The sequence below is a fragment of the Danio rerio genome, chromosome 6 (genome assembly GCF_052040795.2).
Source record: "Danio rerio strain M-AB ecotype USA chromosome 6, GRCz13ab, whole genome shotgun sequence".
Lineage (NCBI taxonomy): Eukaryota > Metazoa > Chordata > Actinopteri > Cypriniformes > Danionidae > Danio > Danio rerio.
In genome coordinates this window covers 25,509,147-25,530,000 of record NC_141026.1, presented here as the reverse complement: position 1 = coordinate 25,530,000, position 20,854 = coordinate 25,509,147, and the positions used below count along the sequence as shown (strand labels likewise).

General features: G+C 35.5%; 1 protein-coding gene and 1 long non-coding RNA gene across 3 annotated transcripts in view; one reads left to right on the top strand and one right to left on the bottom strand.

Moving 5' to 3' along the window:
• Positions 1–20,854, top strand: part of LOC147843513 (uncharacterized) — a 721,012-nt gene that overhangs the window by 390,734 nt on the left and 309,424 nt on the right. The window lies entirely within an intron of this gene.
• stx8 (syntaxin 8) overlaps positions 1–20,854 on the bottom strand; it is a 106,138-nt gene that overhangs the window by 13,520 nt on the left and 71,764 nt on the right.

Here is a 20,854-nt window from a genome sequence, read left to right as displayed (position 1 = left end):
ATTTGTAATCATTAAGTTAACTTAAGAGTTTTGGATTGGGATAACTTGAAGGAATTGTGTTGGTCCAACTACCTGGTTATGGGCTTTTGTAGTTCCCAACATGCTTTGCGTGGGATGTATTAAGAAAGGAAAATGTTGACAAAACAAGTAATCTTAAGTGTTTAAAGTTAATAGAAAGACTTGTTAAAGTTTATTCTTCATTTTAGTTTGGAGGTTTAGAAGAGTTTCATGTAATGCGTTTTTTAAAATGTTTTGAGATGACCACCTTTTAGAAGCAGCCATCCTTTAGGTGTTTGCAGCTTAATTAGCAAAAATGCAGTTTATGGCTTTGCTCAGTCAGCAATAACTGTCTTCTGAGTTCTGAGATCAGTCGTAATTTATTGTATATGTAACTCATGAAATATGCTTAAAAATGGCTATTTTAGTTTATTTTGGATAACTTCAAATAAAACAAAAAGACTTCGAAAGGTACAACACATAATGAACATACATGATATTATCAGTCATTTGAGTTTAAGTTAAATAAAAATACAAAGTATTTAAACTTTTATTTGATAAAATCATGTTGGACCAAGTCAATTGCATTTAATTGTGTAAATTGTTTTATTTAGTTGGTGCAAAACAAACTTATTGGATGGAAATCCTGCCCTCAATTAAATTCAGTTAATCCAAGGTTTTTTTTTTTTTGAGTGTAAAAACTGAGCAGAATAATGCTACACGCTGAAACAAAACAAATGTAAATATTTATTGGCTTTTGACATTGTTATATTAAAAAAGATTAAGCTTTTATTTTATTTACAGCATTTACATGTACTTCTACTTTCCTTATTTAATAGTAAAAATTTAAGTTAAGCTAAAAATGATAAATATCAGATTCTTTAAAACTTTTACTCAAGTGATATTCAAAACAGTGACTTTTACTTAAACCAAAGTCAATTTCTAGTAATATATTTGTAATTTAACTGACTTTCAAGTACTTTACTGTAGCAATCATTGTGCAATACAAACATTAAAAATAATCATATTTGGCTATAAACATCCTATTTGGATGTTTTTTTTTTTTTTCAAGATGGCTGGAGATTTTATTCCTGTCCGAATAAAAAAAAAAAAACTTCTGTCTTTTTCTCTCACTACCTGCACTGTAAAAAATATCCATAAATTAGCAGTTGTCCGCATTTTGTGATTCATGTTTTTTGAAAAAAAAATAAAAAATTGCTTTTAATTTGCATTATGGGTCTTTGATCTTCCGACAACTTCTAACCTTAAAAAGTTTGAAAAGATGACTTTTTTTAACATTTTTAATATTTTAAAGTGATACATTGTCTGGGTTGGTGTTTAATTATGTTATAGAAACCTTGTAAAAAACTTTCAGTACATTTTCTGTTTTTTTATAGATTTTTCTATATATATATATTATTACAGTACATTATTTGCAATACCATATGAACCATTTTATTTTGAGAGTTTGCGTTAGATCCTTTCCTTATAATTCCTATGTATTTAAAATTGCATCCAAAATTTCAAACCAACATGTCCATTAGTCTACATTAACTGAGTTTTATTAATTCTAGAAATCTTGTAAATTAAATATTTAACCTCATTACAAACTCAAACATCCACTGCAAATGTTTTAAGTTTTTCTTTTCACTTTCTGATAAGCTATAAGGACCTTTTAGGTCCCCATGACAAACAACTGCCATCCAAAGGGCTATAGTGTATAGTTCTACAGAGAAAAAGAGAAAGAGAGCAGCAGGCGACTAGCTAAAGTTTTCCTTTGCCGTGGCTTTGTGGCGTGTGTGTGTCTACGTAAAGGGGATTTATAGTGGCCTGTTATGTGTGGTTTTTGTGTGCTGGTAGCTGTGGCTAAACCGCACACCATCTGAGACCTTACTGACAGTATTAATATGTACTCGTTTGCCAACATCTGTGCAATTACTTCTAAAATATTTCCACAAGTGGCAACAACTCGTGTCCAAGCAGACGGGGCCGCAATAGCAAAAGTCTGAAAGGACAGATCATGTGGATACAATTTTTGTGGATCAAGTTATTTGATCTCAGTTCAGAGATTTTTTTTTTTTTCTTAAGTTATAGCGCCCCCCTCATTTCCTAAAACTGGTGAAATTTGGCTTTAAGATTTGCACTACTTGCACCAAAGAAACTGTGTGCCAAATTTCAACTTCCCTCATGCAACAAAATAAACAAACAAATGCAAACACACATCCAATAGGCTTGATTCTGTTCAATTATTATAAATTAAAAATATCCAAACTATAAATAAATATTTTAAAAACATAATCAGCATAACCATTTAATTTAGGGAAAGAGTTTAGTCCTTTAACTCCCGTTTGAAGGATAGAACTATAAACAAGCTGGTTTATGTGAACTGCTTTTATAAATCCAAAATGTATTTCATAATTCCTTTCTCAAATGTACTGTACAATTTCAGAAAAATGCAGACTATGTAAAAATAAATATACAAATACACACACAAGCACGCATGCACGCACACACACACACAAATTTAAGTTGCATTTGTTTGTGTTAGTTAATGAATTTACAAACATGAACAAAAATATATTAATTACAGTATTTGTTTATGTTAGTTAACGCTATTGTTTATGAAATTACAGTTGTCCGTTGGTTTTTTGACTCACAGTGCATTAACTAATGTTAACAAGCATGAATTTGCATGATAATAATACATTAGTAAATGTTGAACTATAATTAATAAATGCTGTACAAATGCTGTATTAGTTCATAATAGTAAATGCATTAATTAATGAAACCTTATAGTAAAGTGCAACCATATAATAACCAATATAATCATTTACTTCAGGGGAATAGTTTTGTAGCACTGCAGATATGCAAATTAGCTTATTATACTGTTCAAATATATATATATATATATATATATATATATATATATATATATATATATATATATATATATATATATATATATATATATTATATTTTTTACATTTATTTAAATTATTTAAAATTTTTAATTTAATTATCCCTGATTCCAAACACAATAACATAATGTAATGAAGAAAATAAACATAAAAGGATAAATGGAGAGGAAGGAAAAAACAGAAGAGGCTAATTATTTAGGTAAAGGTACAGTAGGATATTGTCTTTAGAAATTTTTATTTTTTTGTGCTGGTTAAAAGTCTCTTCACATTCTGATCGTAATAATTAAAGTAAATGATCTAAGTATGTTTATTTGTATTTTTATATTCTGGGTAAGGCATGATACTAAAAAATGTTCATCCAATTAAAAATCATCCATTATTATTATATTATTATTATTATTCTGCGCACCCTCTTCAAACAGACAGATCTATCATTTGCGCATACATGTGAAGCATGGACAGTGAGTGAGTGAGTGATAGCTGACAATCTGAGGATCAACATGACCTATTTTCTGAAAGACCAACGTGGCCTTGTGTCCAGGGAAAAAAAAGATTGTTTCTGAAAGGGCTTCTGCCACAAATGCAGAATCAGAACTTTCCTAAATCCTGAATCAATGTCAGAATGACTTTTGTACGCTGGAGGGAAATGACGTTATACAGTTCAAAACAACAATCTGAAGGGTGAAATCATGGTTGAAGTATTACTTTAAGACAGGTATGTTTTAAAACTATTTTAGTCACACATAGCTTATGTAAATTGTGTTCTTGTTTATGAATGTGTTTTTATGTACGTAGGTGTTCTTCAGCCAGTGAAAACATCCGGCGAAAGATTGACTATTTTCGAGTTCATGTCGTACCTTTTACACCATCAATAATATAGTTGGTTAAATAGACCTGAGTATTCATATACTTGTTTAAGTGTAAAAGAAGATGAAAACAAGCGATGTATGAGGATCAGTGAGCAAAATTGAAAATGAAGAGGCTTTAAAAAAAATTATTTAGTTTAATAAAAAAACAAGTAAATAGTGCTTATCTGCCTAACCAGCTTTACTGAGGTGAAGTTTGACTTATATTCGCACATTTGTTTGTGTTTGAACAGTGACAGCTTGTGAAACGCTCCCACTCTAACAATACTTTGAATATTCAGTCTGAAATAGTGTGTAGGTCTGACTTCAAAACAACATTAGCACTATTTCATTGACTTTGAATAATTTCCATAGTCTCCATAGAGTTTTCTAACTGGTTAATGACATGATCTAGTGTTAAATAAGGTTGTCTATCATCATCTATTCTGTGCGCGTTCATGACTTAAGGAAGTGTGGTTTTGGACAGGAGGGATGCTAATGTAAGCATTTTGGCAGATCACCTACCTCACCTTTAAATAACTAACAATCAAACAGGTTGCAGGTTTCCTGGTAAGAATAGGACAAACTAATCAAGGTCATTCTCTTTTTTTTTTTTTTTTGGGAAAGAGAAATTTTTGGAGAGTGAAAAAGAACCCAAAATACATTTCTTTCAGTTTTTCATTATACAGTAATTGTACTACATCACAAGACCTGTGCTACTGTCCTTAAAAAAACAAGCATCTGTATCATGATTTGCTGAGCTTTCTCAGTCTGTTTTGGAGCTAATCCACAATAAATTCATTTTTATGAGGTCAGATTTATCATACCAAATATAAGACAGTAGAGACTGAACATCACTAGGCAACGTGCCATGGAGAATTCCCCAGAACAGTGTGATGTAGCCTTCAGCAAACCTACAACCATTTATATAATTTATTCTTGAACATTCTCACTCCAGATGATATTTCATTTATTTTGTGGATGCGTTGCTGTTGCCAGACAGATTTTGTTTCTGTCGAGGCATAACATTAAGCCATATGTAAAACGATCAGAGGTAATTTATGTACCAAAATCAACCAAATAAAAGTGAATGTAGCTTTAATGTCATCCTACACTGTAAAATATGCATAAATAAACAATTTTACGTATTTTGTGATTCATGTTTTGCATTTTCATTGTTTATTTATGCTGTTTACTTGTGTTGTTGGACCTTGAACTATAACCAACAACTTTTTCGACTACAAGTCATCAGAAAAACACAAGGGACAAACACAGCACATGGTATATTGTGGTATTGCTGTGAAAATAAACTTTAACCCTTTATTGCCCAAATCCACATATCTAGCGATCTCTCAGTGATAGTAATTTTTCCATCACAATTAATTATATGATCCCCTGAGCTTTACTAGTGTTTGATAAGAAGTGTGCATTCCTGTTTTACCGGATCCGGCACTTCATATTTGGAGATATCTCATATCGACAACGCAAACGAACAGGCAAAAGATCTGAACTAAAAACTAATCATTCATTCAACTATGAGTCGACTATTTTCTTGAAAAATCAATAGTGTTAAACATAGTGCACTTTCAGATTTAAACCTGGATGTTGGATGTATTCATTCACTGAGCTTTTACACACTACATGGAAGGTCATTTTCAAAAACCCATAATAGCGGCTCTTTAATTAACAATTAATGTGATCAAGCTAAATATTTTATATATGAATCTAAACATGACTTTTCTTTCAGAACAACCCGTTTTAGGGAGAAATAACACATTTTATGGACAAATAAATTCCTTGGCTATAATATTTTAAAGAGCCCCTAGACAGAAATTTACCTTCCATGTAGTGTGTAACAAAGCTTTAAGTTAAGTGAAATATCCAGCTACGGTTTAAATTTGAAAGTGCGCCATGTTTAAAACTATTGATTCATCTACAAAAGAGCCGACTCGGAGTGATTAAAATGAATCATCGGGGTAACAGATCTTTAGCCATGTCAGCGTGACATTTATACAGAACTCAAGCCCCGCCCGTTTGTTGTGCATGCAGACCCGAAAAAATTCACACCATAGCAAAAAAAATAAAAAATCCTGGTTGAATCATGACGCAAAGACGCTGTGCTCTGAAGTGTGAGGGAAAGTTAGTATTATTTTCCCTACCCAAAGATGAGGCTGTGAAGAGTCAGTGGTTGAAGTTTACTTTTGCAAAAATAGCCTCAGCATTATAGCCCCAGCCTTGTACTGTTTTCCCATCATTTTTCTGACAAGTGCTTAGGCAGTCTACATGCCAACAACAGAAGATTCATGAGCCATTTGTTAAAGGAAGGATGAGAAGATGTATGGGACTTTGTCAGAGCTAGACAGGAACTTTACAGTACACAATTTATGAACCAGTTTCTACCTCCATTTCACAAGTGTAAGTAAGAGCGATTAAAACGGCTGCCTCCTTGTTTTCTCTAGCTTGCAAAATATTTAATTGAGTTTTGTTTCTTGTTTGCAAATTGAAAATGCGGAGCATGCTGCTTTCTTTGCGCATTTAATATGCATTCCCGACCTTGCAATCCTCTGCTGTTTGTCATTGCTATGACCACTGTCAGCTGTTCCTACACACGTGTGGCAGTCAAGTTTTAAAATAGTTCAGCTTTTGCCTTTATGTAATATAATACTGAACGTGTTTCATGCTTAAGAATAAAGTAATATGCTGGTGTTAAACTGCATGCTTTAATGCAGTCCTACATTGGGCTCACACATACACTATGCACTCTGATTACTTCAAAATTGTTGATAAGCTGTGGTGAGCGATTCTCTGCTGAGCGAGTCTCGTGCTGAATGCAATTGACCAATTGCGACAGACTGGGTCATCGGACCAATCAGCACAGATTAGCATCGCGCTAAGGAGTGGTTTGGGAAAAAATTAATCACTGAAAAAAATCATATGGGAGTCGTTGGGATAATTAGGTAAAAATAAAAGCATATTATAAGACAATGGAAGAGTTTTATGACTTTGCATGCATATCAGACAGTTGTTGGAGAGACCAAAAGCCAAAATATTACCTTTTTTAATATTTAATAAGGGCTCTTAAAAAAAATCACTTACATGCAACAAATAATCTAAAAAGCTACTTGTGTGTTCTGCACCTGTGTTTATAGAAATTGTTCATACATATGATAGGCACAACATCTAAAATACCTTTAAAAACACACATTTATATGTGGTGCAGTGTACCAAGTTTAGAGCTTGCAGAGAATCCTCTGAGACTTCCCAACTCCATTTTAAAAGTCTAAATCTATTATGTGCACTGGTACATTAACTTTGTATCACACGCTTGAGAAATACTGTTGAACCACCATCTGAACAGAATCATTTTCTTCAAGCATCTGAAATGAACTGCAGAAAGACTATACTGCCACGATAAGATTAAAAATATACATATAACTCCAGCGCAAAACAGCACGGCTCATTACTGAATACGTCCAATGCAAGAATATTATATTATTTATGATTAAATAGAAAGTTAATTGTCCATTTTGCTTCGGTGCAAATCTAGCTGTGTGGCTGGCTCTGAAAACAGCAAACTTGCTGAAAGGCTCTTTCCAGATCACAGAGTGAGCGAGTGAAAGAAATAAAACAGGGAACGAGAAACAAAAGTAAAGAATGAAGCGGAAAGAAAGGGAGATTAATGAGAAAATAGTTAAAGACGAAAAGAACAAGGAAAACGGAGTAAAGTGTGAACAGGTTGACCTGCGTGTGGACTTTGAGGCAGAGCAGAACATGCTCATACAGAAAGCAGCGAGCAGCTTACTGACAGAATTTCAATACCTAGCAGCAGCGAGCTGGATATAATTCAGTAGAAACGGGAAGTTGTACATGTTTTTTTCTTCTTCTTCTGCTTGCTGCCATCAGCCTGCCAACTCAAATAAGCCTCGCTCCAGCGTGCAACAAGCTGTTTTGATGAAGCCTGATGAAGAAGAATCTCCAACACATTTCAGACTCTGATACAGAAGCCAAAACAGCCGTCACTCACAGCATCACTGTTATTGGTGGAAAGAGTGGAAGGACCAGAGGTTATATATATAATGTGTCGTGTCAGTTGATAGGTACAAAAAGATATAAATCAAGAACCCAAAAAAATTGAGCCAAAAAACACCGACGGAAACACAATACCACTAAGAACCGCAGATCAAGGCGTATTTTGAAACGCATTAGGGTGATTTTGCCATGGGTGAACGTGCGGTCAAAGCAGACTTTGGTTTTCCGTTGAAACACATGCGAATATGGAGAGTAGAAACATAAGCATATGTGTGAACGTTAGATATTTTGCTGTTAATACATTTGAAGTTTGGGAGATCGGGCATGTCAGTTTGTAGAAAGATGGTTGACTAATAGTGGACAAAACGGCATTGACTGACCTACTGGTCCCAAGCAAAGAATAAAAAACTAAATAAAATACACACATACCTATATGTCCAGTTAAAGTCAAAATTATTAGCCCTCCTCTGAATTTATAATTTTTTTTTATATTTCGCAAGTACTTTTACTACCCCACTAAGAAAATAAATAAATAAATACATAATTGGACTGCATTTTTAACTCCTAATGTCACTAGTTAACACACTCAATGCCTTTACAAAATGGTAAATAGCTATGTCAGTTTATGGTAAAAGTACTGAAATTAATACATAAACTACAAAAAATCTGAAAATATGAAGTGTATGACTAATTTATTTTTGAAAAATGTTCAAATTAAAACATTTTTGAATACTGAAACATCTTTCTGTTTTGAACTATGCCATAAAATATTTCAGATTCTCATGTAACATGTTTTCTTTTTTTTTCTTTTTTTTTTGACAGTAAAACCAAAATCAAGAGTAGTAGTGCAACAGGATTATGTTTGAAGATTATTTTGTAGAACAACAATGCTGTGTGTATGTGTGTGTGTGTGTGTGTGTGTGTGTGTGTGTGTGTGTGTGTGTGTGTGTGTGTGTGTGTGTGTGTCTGTAAACCATTGTTTAAAATTTTTACAGTCATTATTTAAAACAGTCAAAACATGGTCAAGCATTTGGTCAAAGGGAACAGAAGAACATTTAAAAAAAAAAAAAAACATTCAAAGATGATTCCTTGGATTAAGTTAAATGGTTGTAAACAATTTTTTGAGCTGAATTTAAACAAACAAATTAAATTTGAACGTTACTTTTTTAATTTGTTTAATTTTTTTATTTAATTTGTTTGTTTAAATTCAACACATATAAATTGTTTGCAACAATTTTGCAGACATCATTTTTTTTTTATTGCAGACTACTGTGTGTCTTCTATATTCAATACAGGCTTTAATTGTAGATTTTTTTTAGACTTAGTAAAGCACCAAATATGTAATATTGTAACATTTATAGTAATTATTTGAAAACAGATGTGCTAAAATAGTCGGACACTGTAAAAAGGGATTAGATGACTTTAAAAAGTAATTACAATTAGCATAATTATAAAAAATAAGTCAAGGTAAAAGTTTCAAGTTACAATGGGTTTAACTACATTATCTTTTTGTATTCAACTTTTTGCTTTTAATGCAACTGGTTTACTCACTTTAAGTAACTAATCCCTTTTGAGTGTATTGTTATCATGGCACAAAATGAGTCATTATAAATAAACTATTATGTTCATTTATGTGTTGAAAAAGTATTCTCTCTATATAATTTTAGGGCTGATAATTTAGCCTTTACAAATAAATTGAATGCAGATTTATACTGTATAAAATTCATTTTATTCTCAACCTAATTAAATCTAGCTTTGCAGTATTTCCACAAGGATGGGGAAAACACACTGATGACCGCAGTGGCCTGGCCAGAGGCATGTGGTTGGATGGAGGTGCAGGTTTCCTGGCTGTGCTATAGACCAGAAACAGGTTCATGAGTATTAATCTGGCAGCTGTAGGAAGAGATATGAAAACATTTCTGAAGGATGAAAGCCAGTTTGGCAGTAGAGTATTGATTACGGTCAAAAATGAGTCGGAGGTCAAAAAGTGAACCTTTTTCACTTGTCTATTACAAAATACTGCCATGTACTGCAGTTTCATTAAATGAAAATTCACATCTCAGAGGTTAAGCCCAATAAAGCGTTTTAAATCTGGTAGTAGAGTAGTAGATCTACAACAGTTAACTACAGTTTGCTGATCAGACACAAAATCATCAATCATTTAAATGTATTCACCTATTAAGTGAATTAAAGGGACATTCTCTCATAATTCACCTCCCTGACACATTATCTATGATGTACTGTATATGAGTTCTTCTTCGAATGAGCACAAACGTAGATTAATTAATTTTTTTTTTTTTAAATAGTCCATTTCTCTGAGTTTTTGCAATAAATGTTCAGGCCAGGTGAGTAATGAAAGACTTGTAAAAATAAAAACAGATTAAGGGCCTACTCACACTATGCCATCCGTACCGTGCCCAGGCCCGTTTCCCAGATTGTTTGAGAAGTGTGAGTGCGCTGAATCGGGCTCAAGCACGATTCACTTGGCCGGCCCTGGCCCGGTTGGAAGAGGTGGGCCTGAGCGCGGTTCACTTGGGCGTTATGTTTGTAGTGTGAGTGCAAAACGCGCCAAAGTCCGAAACTGAAAGTGAGACGTGACTTTAAGGGACTGTTTCATATGGATTTATTAATCATTCTCACTGTTCAGTGAACGCAAACTGCTGTGGGTTATTAAAGACGCAAACCCTTCACTGCACGACAGCTGCAAGCCTTCAGTAGACCTCCTCATTCCTGCAGCACAAGGGCTTTATGAGCGCCAAAAGTGGCGGATCTGTTCAGCGAAATATCTGACTGCGTGACACCACATCCCTTAAGACTGTTTGGCGAAATATTTGACTACAAGTCACTGCATATCAAACGACTGAAACAATATAACTAGAGAAATCTCCACTGTGCTGCTGAGTGACAGCGCTTTTCACTGAACAGCGCAGCATCGATGACGTGAGCATGCCCAAGCCCGATTGTGGTGTGAGTGCGGGCCGTCGGGGGAGACGGGAGGGGGGACAAGCGTGCTTTGGCCCATTTCAAGGCAACTGTACCTAGTGTGAGTACAGCCTAACTGTATTTGTTATAATAATATTTTAAATAGTGGTATTGTAAACAAATTACAGTTTCATCCAAAAAGTTTTTTTAGATTATTTAGAATTTTAAAGTATATTTTCTTTAATACTGTACTACACATTTTTTTCTTTTTTAAACAAAAAGAAAGCAGATTTTCAATAAAACTAAACAAAAATGTGATCACTGTGATTCATTATAATCCTCATGACACAAAAAAGAATTACACAGAAAGTCATTCATGGAATGCATTTCTCTTGTAGAAATACAAAGAGTATTTTGATAATAATCTGAAAAAGATGCTATTATTTATCATTACCTGCTGCAACAAAACTTATATCGAGGTTGAAGGCTTCAACATCCAACCTAACAAAGCAGATCTTTAAATAGTTTTGTCCAGTAACTCTTGTTTTTAAGTTTTGTCGTATTTCAAAATTCTGAATGCTGATCATTCTGTTTAAATTATTTTTAAGAATGTAAAATGAAACATGATGCTTATACATTATTATGATATATAATTGATATATATCAATTTACTTCTTCTCTCCACACCACTCCACAACCTTATTCCTGCACCCCACACCATACTGTGCTCACTCTGCCCTTTTTATAGCAGAGGAAACTGCAATGGAATGGCTCATACCATCACAGCAGGTAACTATTAGGTAAATATATCTATGCACATTTCTTTGATCAACAGTTTAATTATATGTATACACTCTATTTGCATACTATACAGTTTTACCCCATAACTAATTATTATTTTATTTTTTCAGTTTTTTTAAACCCCTTTTGTTTAATTGTCCCGGACAATCCTTCTCCCCCGTATATACAACAAATAGGATCTCCAGCCGGCCATTCCTTCTGCCCATGCACAGTGCAAGCGTGTGCATAAAATGAACGTGATAGGCTTTTTGGCCCCTTTGGCCTTAAATAGCCGTCATGGCGCAGCCAGGAAGATCTATGAGATGAGACGAGACAAACACAAACACAACTGAACAACAGGTAAGTGAATTTAAATGTCATGTTTGCTTTGTGATAACGGATGTATAGCGGAAATATTGACTTGAAATGTGTGTATATTATATATATATATATATATATATATAAAGAGCAGCTATACAGGACTTTCACGCGGTTCCTTTCGTTAATCACTTTAGAACCACTTTTTGGAATACTTCACTGTTCTTTTTTTTAGAATAACTATTTGCAAAACTAAATCCAGCATTCTTTAAAGAACATCATTACTTGAGAACTGTAAGCTTTGAAACTGCACATCCATGTTTCTCTAGCCGTAAGACCTCCAGAGCAAAGAACTGTGTCACATATGGCTTAACTTGAGACTGTGCGTGTGGTAGGAGAAAATTAGCATGTCCACCAGGGGGTCCAGAGACCACAAATGTGGACAAGGCACGGAAATCATGGCAATGCTAAAACAGCATCATATTGAAGGAACGTTCAGCAGATGACTGAAGGAGACGAGACATAATGAGAGTGAAAGCATTCAAGAGTGTCAAAGAAAAACAGACATAACAGACAGAAGCAAGTGGCCCAAACATAAGGTAAGGTTTAGCTTCAGTCTCTCATAACAGCTCAGTAACTCTCTACTGGCAACATTGGACTCATGGGAAAACAGGCCTGCCTGCCGGTTCGCCTCACAGAAGCTTGCCATTCCAGTGACATAATTCTCCATTTCCGAACTCAGTGTTTGCACAGATATATGACAGCTGCCTTCTCTGGCTCAGGCTGCAATATCAGCCACATAACAAAGTGGAGCCTGTTCCAAGCAAGAGCTGTTTATTTAAATTGCTATTATACTGAATAAACCTCCAACTCCATTATGGGGAGCACAAACAGCATGCATTCAAACACTGACAATGAGTTTTTAAGATTTGTAATCTTGTGTGAGTCAAACACAACAAAAAAGTGTTCATGATAAAGAAAATGGTCACACTTTAACAATTAGCAATTCCTTCAGTTTATTACCTAAAGGAATTCAGGGAATAAACTGGGGTCAGGGGTCACCACAGTGAAATAAACCTCTAATAACTTTGGCAATTGTTTTACATAGCAAATGCCCCTTCTGCTGGTAACACCCACACGCTCTTTCGTTCAATTTAGTTGATCACTCACAATATAGTTTACACTCCACAGATCTCTTTTAAATTAATATTTTCTATAGGATGCTATACTGTAGTTGTTGCAGATTTGTCGGTTGCACATCCATGATGCGAATCTCTTATTCCACCACATCCCAAAGGTTCTCTGGATTGAGATCTGGTGGCTGTGGAGGCCATTTTAGTACAGTGAACTCATTGTCATGTTCAAGAAACCAGTCTGAGATTTTAGTGAGCCTGTGCAAGCCTTAGTTTCCTATTCTTAGCTGACAGGAGGGGCACCTGGTGTGGTCTTCTGCTGCTGTAGCCCATCCGCTTCAAGGTTCGACATGCTATACATTCAGAGATGCTCTTTTGCATACCTCGGTAGAAACGAGTGGTCATTTGATTTACGGTTGCCTTTTTATCAGCTAAAATCAGTTTGGCCATTCTCCTCTGACCTCTGGCATCAACAAGGCATTTGCACCCACTGAACTGCCACTCATTGGATATTTTTTTTTTTTTTTTGGAACATTCTCTGTAAACCCTAGAGATGGTTGTGCATGAAAATATCAGTAGATCAGCAGTTTCTGAAATAATCATACCAGCCTTTCCGGCATCAACAACCATGCCACGTTCAAAGTCACTTAAATCTCCTTTTTTCCCTATTCTGATGCTTGGTTTGAACAGCAGCAGATTGTCTTGACCATGTCTACATGCCCAAATGCATGGATGGGCACTGTCTATACATTTCATTTTTCCTTTCAAAACCATCACTGTAGTGAATTGAATTGATGTATTTTAGTTCAAATTAATAGATCTGTACAAAAAGCATGATTGTCACCTCACTCATGTGTTCTGTAATACACAGTGCATAAATATTAATTATTTCTCAGTAGTAAAATGAGTTTTATCTCATCAAAATACAAATGGCTTCTAATAAATATAAAATTAATATAAAGCTTATTATTGATCTAGAACCCATTGTCTTGTGCAAAGAAGTGGGCATGCTCTGTGCTGGACTTACTACTACAGCTATTAGACAATCATGAGGGACCGAAGTGTGAAATTTGGCCCACAAACACCAACACATTTTTGAGGATACCCTAATGTCCACACTGCACGTGATGCCATAAAAACGTGTGGCCTCAGAGAAAGACACCAATCAGACACAGATGTTCTCGTATATGACCTCATGGGTTCATTTTCTTTCTCACCATCCCGCCGTCATCTCAAACACTTCGGGCCGTCCCGCCTCCAGACCCATTACAGCAACCATCTTTCTCTAAACAACCGGTCATGATTAGCTTTCATTCGTGCGCCAGATGCTTTTCACAAGGACAAACCAGAGGAGTTAACAGGTTCATTTCCATACCTGCTTGCTATGTAAAATAGGACACTTCCGATTCTGGGAATAATAGAAAGAAGTGATTTGCTTTTGGACCCAAGCCACTTTTCCAGGCGCTAACTGCCAATTGTTTGGAAAAGTCAGTGCAAATCCCTTCGAGAGGCAGTGTTGTAAAGGAAGGGTGGATGTTGACAATCCGTGTCCTGTCCTTTTCACTTTGCCAGCTTTCTCCCACTCTGTCTGTCTCTCGCATGCAGCAATTCCAGTGTTCCCGCGCTATTCCCAAACCAGAGTCTTCCAGCAGTGACTCACTGGAGAGATTCCTCAGCATTCAAATCTGTTTCCTATAAATTAGTCTCTGTTATCAGAACATGTCTCACGCTATGGGCTGCTCTGGTGCCTCATTTACAGGCAGAAAGTATTTGAGCCGCTAATGAGATTTCTACTATAAAGGTCAACTTGTGGCTGCTCTCATCTTGCAGATGGTGTTTAAAACATCACAGGAAGGTGAAGTGTGATTCTTGGTGTTTAATAATAAATAAAGTATGTATTACTCAACATACACCCATACCAAATGCAAGTCTTCATTTAAAAACAAATTATAGCAAACCAAAAACACTTGCAACAGTAAAAAATTTGACACATTTTTGGTCCAACCTTAAATAGTTTTGAAGGCTGATATCATTTACTGAAATGTCAACAATTTTTTGACGGTGCACTGATTACATGTTTTGTCTGTTTAAGTACACACCATGCATGTTTGAGGGGGAAAAAGTGGACCGGATTATCAAATTAATTTATCATATCTAGATGAGAATTACTGTAAATGTATGAAAATAACAAACTATCCATATAATTAAAGAAACTACATTTCCAGGGTAACCAGGCTTTTCCGGGCTTATATTTTCCATACATTTCATGTTTCACATGCTAAGATGCAAGAACAGGATCTGCTTTATGTCTTCTATTGTTGTTTACAGGGCAGATGTCATGTCTAAATGTGTGATAAGCATGAGATGCTGTACTCCCTCTTTCTAATTGAGTTTGCTTGCCAAGCATCTTCATTTAAAATAATGACCTTTCTGGCATAAACCATACCCATCTAGTAATGGCCCGTTTTTTACTGAGTGGTACGGTATGGTACGGTTCCAAACCATACCGTACCGCACCTTCCCGTCCCACTTCTTTGGCCCCCTTTGCAAAGGGTACTAAGGCTACCAAAAAGTGGAGCTAGATGGCTGAATGCTATTGGTTTACAGAGATACTGTAAGTCATTCGCTTGTGCAACAAGCCAGAATGAAAACAAACGAACTGCCATATTTTAAATACACAGCCTAGAGTTTACACCATAATAATATATACATTTAATAATGAGCCATAGTCGACCTGAGCTCAAACAAGCCTTGTCATCGTCTTGATGAACAGCCACAAAGCCAAGAAGAACAAAATCTGCTGTCCCCTTTGTTGTTTTACGAGCCCGTCTAAAAGTGTGAATGGTTTCACTTTGTCCAGAGAGCTCACAATCTCATCTATATTTGAAATAACAAACTTTTTGAGCTCATATTAATAACATGCTTTTGATCATTGAAGCGCTTTAATACACGATCCTGTCAAAAATCATGAAACGCGAGAGAAGCGTGAAAAAACAAAGGAGAAGCCAGAAAAAAGAGCAGCAAATGATGCATCTGCAACTTAAAACATGAACAAACTGCCATGTTTAACTGTTATTATCACCTTTTGGACTATTATGAACCCAGAATGACGGAATTACTTTCTAACAAGAGGGTACACATGCTGCTGAAGATTAAAGACACAGATGAGAGGTTTGCACTGACTATGGGCTATGTTGTGTGTTGTTTTTGAACCTAAATAAGGACTAAATGTATGCTGTGTGTGATTTTTCTGTAAGTGGTAACATCGGAGACTGTAAGGGTCTGTATGTGTTCATATATGTTGCATTTATTTTCGTTCTGTCATTGATCTGCAGTTAGAATCAAATTATGTTCATAGAAAATTTTGTAAAACATTTATACACAAGTATTCATGTGTTTAAAGCATCTGTTTTTCGAGAAGTGCTTCTCATATGATATGTACACGACCTGAACAGCTTTACTGTAGACATTTTCTCGAGCGAAAATGACGTCGTCTGAAACTTTCTGTCATACCCCATGCCCTCCGAAAGAGTACCATTGGTACTCTTTTAGCAGTGGAAATGCAAACCTGATAAAGGTGACCCGTACCAACCCGTACCGTACCATATTGTACCACTCAGTATGGGCCATTAGAGCACTATTGGCTGTGGAAATGCAAGCCTGATCAGGATGACCTGCACCAAACTGGACTGTACTGTAATGTCCCTTTTAAGGAAAGTCTGTTCACTTAGTGTCCATATTTGCAATGCTTTTGGGCAGCTCATCTAAAACCAAAATACTACAGTAAATGAATGGAGCAATACTGAAATCTCACTGAACTTAAAATATAATTATCTATTCCAAAACATCAACAAAATCTGAAGTGAACTGCTTCATTACTTTTGTTGCCTAAGCTCTAATTATGCTGAATTTTAATATTTACATTCTGCTCCAGCTACTACACAAAGACTGGCATTGCCATTTTTTTTTTTTTTAATTTAATGACACCAAACTTGTTTGTGCAACCAAAAGAGGGGGCTAAAAACACAGGAAATTAATAGACAAAAACTGGTGCAAAAAACAGAGAATGTCACTAGAGGGACACAATATGTTGACAGTGCACTCAGTAGTGACCAAACCAAGGGATTCCCGTAATAGACAAACAAATTCGCACAGAACCCTACCTCAAAGAACCACTGGGCTTCCTTCCCAGCAAGAGCTATTTTGAGAGTTGTATTGATTTTATCTTTTGAACAGCTATGGACTGGTGTACATTATCACTTTAATTCATCGTTATCAATATGAAGATGAGATGTAAGAGAAGTCCAATCCATATAATTAAAGAAACTACTTTTCTGAGTTAAACTGAAGTGATTTTGGTATAAAAAAAAAGTTTATAAAATGTGCTAAAAAGTCAAAATGGCAAACCATGATGTACCACTTGTTTGGCATGCTTTCCTAAAGGTACACAGCACAGCAGTATGGAACCAAAATGGTAAAACAAGACTCACTGCTGAACACTACAGGTTTTCTAGAACTCATCTCTCAGTACTCACTCACACAAAATCAGTACCACAACATGGAAACGAGGCATAAGTTCACTCATTTGGTAGTTTGTTTGGTTGTCTGGTTCAGATGACTGTTTAGAATTACTCAAATGAACCATATTAACAGAGCAATCAGACAAAGTGTGAACGTTCCTTTAAGTCTGAACTGAAAGTTGCTAAGACTTCCATTTCAGTATGCTGACACTTCTATCTGAAACGCAATATTGAGTAGGGGGTGGGACTTCCTTTTTGTACATCATTAATTCATAAGAGGGATGTGGTTAAGAATATCGCGTCTGAAGCCGTCAAAGTGACATAATCAGAGGTAGGGCTTTGCAATTAATCGAAATTGAATCGCATTGCAATTTGAAACATTGCAATGTGCCAATCATAGGAGGCTCTGATATGAAATATGTATGTATTATAAAATTTCCTCCACCCAGAGGAAATGCGTGACTGCCGTCTGTGTGTGACAGTCTTTCTAACCAATTTCGTTCTGCCTAAACAGAATTGTGCAACCAAATTATGTGAAATGCCCACAATAAAAAACAAACAAATAGGAAAACACATACAAGTGGCAGACAAAAGCCCCTTTCACACAGTGGTACTGGTAAATATTCCGAAAATTTCAGGAACGCCTGAAACAAAAAAAAAAAAAAAAAAAGAAAGAAAGAAAAAAAAAAAAAAACGCTGTTCACACAGATTTTCACACAGATACGGGATTTTTCCGTAAAAGAGCATTCACACTTCTATTCCAAAATATGGGTAATTTCTGACATCATTAACCAGAAAAGACCTCTAAACGGCTGCGCTTGTATTTGTAAACATTTGACTACATTACAAACTCTTTGGATGAAAGGGCATTGTGAACAACTTCGATGAAAACATATAGAGAAACACTTTCACATGTCGAGATGTTATGTCGAGATGTCATGTGTCGCATGGCAATGCAGCACAAAGGGTTTTGACCACACTGTTTAAATAGCAAATGCATTTGCGCTCATATGTGTGCCCATAGGCGTTCTGGTCTAAAAAAGGAGGCGTGTTAAGGCACATTGCTGGCATGTTGCTATTTTGAGGAACTATAATAAACTGCACAATAGACCAGATCTAAGCTGGTCTAAAGTCCAACGCAGAGCGCACCAGTTGTGCGCCTCGCTTACACATTGCTTAATACACACAGGATGTACAGCAATACGCAAATATTTTTACAAATGGAAAATAATTAAAGGATTAAAATATTACAAAGATTATTATTTTCTAGCCTACATAAATATAAAAACCACCGCCTCCATGTCTTCTTTATCTCAGGGGCCTTTTTTAGTTTATTCATGACAATCTGATTTTGTATAATGTTATTAATAGTAGTATTTATTTTATGCATATTTATATTTGTTTTATTAAAAACAAGCTTAGGTTAGCCCACCTGTCAGGTTTTAGACCATATAGGGCATAGCATGTGTATTTGGAAATAACTCAGTTTTTGAACACACTTCATTATTAATGTTCATTTATTTGTTTGCTACCGAATCTAGAAATAGTTTTGAAACAAATCTTTGCACTAAATAAACAAAATGAATTATGTATAGGCTAATGGATGTCTGTGCGTACAACACGTTTCCCTATCCACGAGAATGAAAGTGATAGTAAAGAATGAATAGGCTCATCTCTAATTCTCTTGCTACAGATGCTTTATTTTACTGTTTACTCTCTAGTAAAGCGCTCAGTTTTTCCTCCTACAAAGTGCGGAATAAAAATAGCAAATGCGCTATAGTGTAACGCAACCACTTAATCAAAAGTGGATTCTGACATGCCCTTAACGCTTTTGCGCCCTGCGCTGTAGACTTTGCACCTGGATCGTCAAAAGAGAGCCCAATATGCATGTGTGGTGGTGCTCACCGGCTGCTTTACCTGCACACGCACCAGAGCTTGAAGGTAAACAAATAGCGGTTTATTATAAGCTTATTATCGATTTTTTTTCACTGTTAGCATTGAGAAGGAACATAGAAATGTTATCTGACTAACATCTAGCAACTAAATGTGTCTGGAAATATATTCACAGGCTTTTATTCTCATAAACCACGCAGACGTGAATGCGTCTGAGTGTTCTGATTTGCAAAAGTAGACGTCTTATGCCAGCACGTTCTAGACCAGAAAGCACTTTTTTTGGCAATCTTTCTTCTGCGTTTACACAACGCAGCATTCTGGCAAATTACTGGTAATGTTACAACTTCTCTTTCCAGAAAATAGCCAGAACTAATTTATCGGTATATTGAAAAAAGGCCTGTTCACACATAAAGACCTTTCCAGAAAATAGCCAGAACTAATTAACCGGTATATTAAAAAAGGCCTGTTCACACATAAAGACCTTTCCAGAAAATTGCCTGTAATTTTCCGGAAAGGTCTGTATGTGTGAAAGGGGCTAAAGTCACAAAAAAAAAAACAGGTCATTTGTAAGAGTTGTTACATTGTAGCCACAGCATGAGAAAATACAACAACCAGCAGCTAAAAAAGCACCACAGGGGGCTATACGAGCAGTGTGTTGCTAAAAAGTCACCTACAAGTATTGCCAGTGATGCTTAATCTCGTAGCTAGCAACAACTGTTTCATCATATGAAAAAACATCACAAAGGCACCAGGAGATAACAAAGCCATAACTCACCATTAGTGTAAATTTCTGAATATTTAAAAACAAATTTGAATAAATGTTGATATCTTTTCAGTTCCTTTTTTTTAACTAACAATCACTGCATTTTAGTAGTAAGAAGCTACGATACAGAATAAATAATACAGAATAATAGCTTGACTACAAAATTAAATTGCAAATCAAATCAAAATCACAATATGTTTAAAAAAAAATATATATTTTTTTTTCCCCAAATCACAGCCCACTCCAAACAAGCAGTAAGCAATTGATCTTTTAAAAAAAAAGCAAAAGCAGAAGCAAATGATCTTTTAAAAAAAAAAAAAAAATTATCAAAGATGACCAATTTGTTCAGTGGATTAACTTGCAAGGATTGCTCACCTAAAAAAATGAAAATGTGCACTAGCAAGATAAACATAGTACATGTTGGATTCACAAGGTCTTTAAGTGAAACAGTCATCGAACAAATTCACAAATACTGCGAGCAGTAAAACATCTGTTTGCTCGCGTGTCTGTATCACAAGACAACATTTGTAAGGTGCTGGGATTCATCACAGCTCTCAGGGAAAAAAATGACCCCTCCCTAACTGCTTACCCCACAGGAAGTAAGACTGGGACTTCAGCCATGCAACTCTGCCAGGGTGCCTGTCATGAAAAATATGTCACCCTTAGAAAGTCATACCTCCTTCTGCCATTGAAGAGCCTGTTGGGTTGCAAAGTAAAGAGATCCAGACAACCATGA